Source organism: Mandrillus leucophaeus, unplaced genomic scaffold (genome assembly GCF_000951045.1).
Source record: "Mandrillus leucophaeus isolate KB7577 unplaced genomic scaffold, Mleu.le_1.0 Scaffold73, whole genome shotgun sequence".
Lineage (NCBI taxonomy): Eukaryota > Metazoa > Chordata > Mammalia > Primates > Cercopithecidae > Mandrillus > Mandrillus leucophaeus.
Window position 1 is genome coordinate 1,247,383 of NW_012107919.1, and position 3,237 is coordinate 1,250,619.

A 3,237-nucleotide genomic window follows, 5' to 3' on the forward strand; every position below is an offset into this window, starting at 1 on the left:
AAAACAAAACAAAACAAAACAGATTTTGGTTTCCATTTCACTGATCTGTAACCTGTAAGCACTGAATCATCACGTTTTGGATACTAATCACTGAAATAGGTATTCTTTTGTGGTCTTAAGTTATAAACACAAATATGCTCTTAAAGTATAATTGGCTTCTGATATGGGTATTAGGGACTTAGGGTTCTAACAGACTTTTTAATATGTTCTATTATTTTACATATAGTAAATACCTTTTACTTTTTCTACTTCATTATTGCAATAAGGACCACATCTTTGGAAATGAAACCAGGAAAAAAAATTTTTTTTTTTTTGTATATACAGTAGAGCTTTGAAAGTTAAGTAAAAATTTCCAGTAGTCAAAATTATCATAAAAAAATCCTTTAAAATAACACATCAAATATAGTACTGTGTGTGTGATTTGTGAACTTAGATTGTTTCATTTATTCAATAGTGTTTATCCGTGTCCTCAAATAATCATGCTTTGTTTCTTTTCTTGAGGATGTTGATCAAGTCATCACCCCTCCATTTATCTTGAACAATGTGTTTTAAATCATCCACAAATTTTTCCATTGGTTTCACAATTGTTCATTCTCAGTTTCAGGTTTAATTGCATCTATTGCTTTTAATACACGTAAAGAAAAAGGACTATTTTCCTGATATACAATCTCTTTAGGTTAACTTTAAAATAATTCAATACATTGTGATTGGAACCCACTAGAGAGTTAGGATCTGTTCTCTTTACTTGTGCATGGTTAAACTTTTCTGTTAACAAACATGTCTTTCCCGTGCTCTAAACATGAAAGTATTATATGTGTATAATCTTATGCTCATTTAGGCTTGCATTGTTTTATAAAAACTGGGTGAAAAGCAAAATACCCTAGACCCCCACCCAAAAAAAAGTAACATTAGTGTAAGGAGTAAACTTATGAAACAGTAAGTTGTGTTGTGTTGGTGTCAGATGCTCCTAGTCAAAGCCTTGATGACCATCTGTAAGCTTATCTGTTTGATATAAATGATCTAAAGGACACCCCAAGAAGGTTCCAACAGGCAAGAGAATGGAGTAGACATCCTCAGGGTGCTGAATATTTCTTCCCATGACAGGGTAGGAAATCTTTATCCCTCAAGGGATATTGCTGTAAACCTTCGTTAGCAAGTAGATACCAATAAATGTTGAATGAATGACTCTTGGTCCTCCAGCAATATTAAACAGGATTGAGGAGTAAAAAGAGGTGTCTAGGTCACCTCCAAATTCCATTGTAAGAGAATTGAGCCTAAGAAGAATGAATGTCATGTTAACTTTTATGTTATGGGGCATAATTAATTATTGTTGTTAATGGAGTAGGACTGAGAAAGTCTTAAATTCCTGTATGGGACAGAATGGAAGGGGTGGTTAATAAATAAATCAGTAATGTATTACATCTCAGAGGAAGGAACTGGGAAGACTAGGATTATAAAATCTTGTTGAGCTTACCTGATATCTCTTTACTAAATGTCTTTAATTTGTATGTCTTCCCAATAGCAAACTATGAATCACTTTATACATTAACTGTGTTTAATAATTGCATGAAATATTATAGTTTAGCAAGCACTTTCACCCTTCTAGTCATTTTCTCAGCAATCCTGATGTTGGTGTTAAACACCAAAAACACGTAAGCTTCTGGCGAGACAGGGCCATGTCCTATCTATTTCCATAGCCCTATGCCTACTCCTAGTAGACAATTAAAAAATACTTGCTTTTTGTATAAACCCTCATGTTAACAATGAAACACAGGTTCAGAAAGGTTAACTTGCCCAAGACCTGTGAGCAGGAGAGGGGAATTTTTCCTAGGCCTTTGGCTCTAAATTGTGTGGCATTTTCTCAACCTGGATGAATGAACCCCGCTCAGTAAATGCAAATCTATGCATTTTATTCATGCATCTTCAAATTATTTAAGATAATAAACATAGGGACATTTTCAGGTTTATTTATCTGCTTTTATTCCTTACATAAATTTCAGGCATATTCTATCTAACATTTTAGTAAAACTGCATACATATTTTAACAATATGCATAGAGGTGATTAACATCATCATGTCAGAATACTCGGATGTTATCCATCACACACCAGGTCCTGTCATGGGGTGGGGGAGGGAGAAGGGTAGCATTAGGAGATATACCTAATGTAAATGATGAGTTAATGGGTGCAGCACACCAACATGGCACATATATACATATGTAACACACCTGCACGTTGTGCACATGTACCCTAGAACTTAAAGTATTAAAAAAAATACAAAATTTAGCCAGCCATGGTGACATGCACCTGTAATCCCAGCTACTTGGTAAGGCTGAGGCATGAGAATCACTTAACATGGGAGGCAGAGGTTGTAGTGAGCAGCCAAGATAACGCCACTGCACTCCAGCCTGGGTGTCAAAGTGAGACTCTGTCTGAAAATAATAGCAATAATAATTTCACCACCACTGAGATGATCTTGTGACACACTTTGTCCAACAAAATGAGGCAGAAGTGACATTATACAGTTCTGATCCTGGGTCTCAGGAGGCCTGGGGTTTCTGCTGTGTTGCAGAACCCTGCCCAACCATCCAAAAAAAGAAAAAGAATATTAGGATGTTATCACAGAAGCAGTTATTTCTCTATCTCCCTCTACAATTTTTAGGAATGAACTTAAACTGAAAAGCCTGCACATTTCTGCTCTTTCCACTTTGTTCTAGTAGTCTTTCACAGATACTAAGATCCTGATGACCCCTGGTTAGTGCAGCTTAAAAATGTGTTGATTCTGCTTTAAATTAAAACTTCTAAAGGCTTTGCACCTAAGTGACGCTTTCCAAAGGCACTTTCAAAGCCATTTACAGGATTTCAGGTATAATTCTGCCCTTTAAATCCCCTTTTTTTTTTTTTTTTTAGCAATTATTGCAGTTAATTTAATTGTATGACATCTCTAGCGCTCTTATCACACAATAGAATGAATTAACTCGTTTTGATCAACACTAATCAATGTCATATCAGCAATCAATGTGTGCCATTTATAGAAACACTCTGAAAAACACTTCTTTCCTCTATCTTCCTAAATTTCAGAACTTTATTCTGATTTTCTCCTTACCTCTTTTTATCCAGAAAGCAAACTTGAACTTCTACTTCAAGTTGCTGGCTCCCTTTGCAGCCAAGAATGACATTGTTTAAAAACCTTGCTATGTTGTGAAAGCTGGCACTTTGAAAGATATTACTTTGGCCC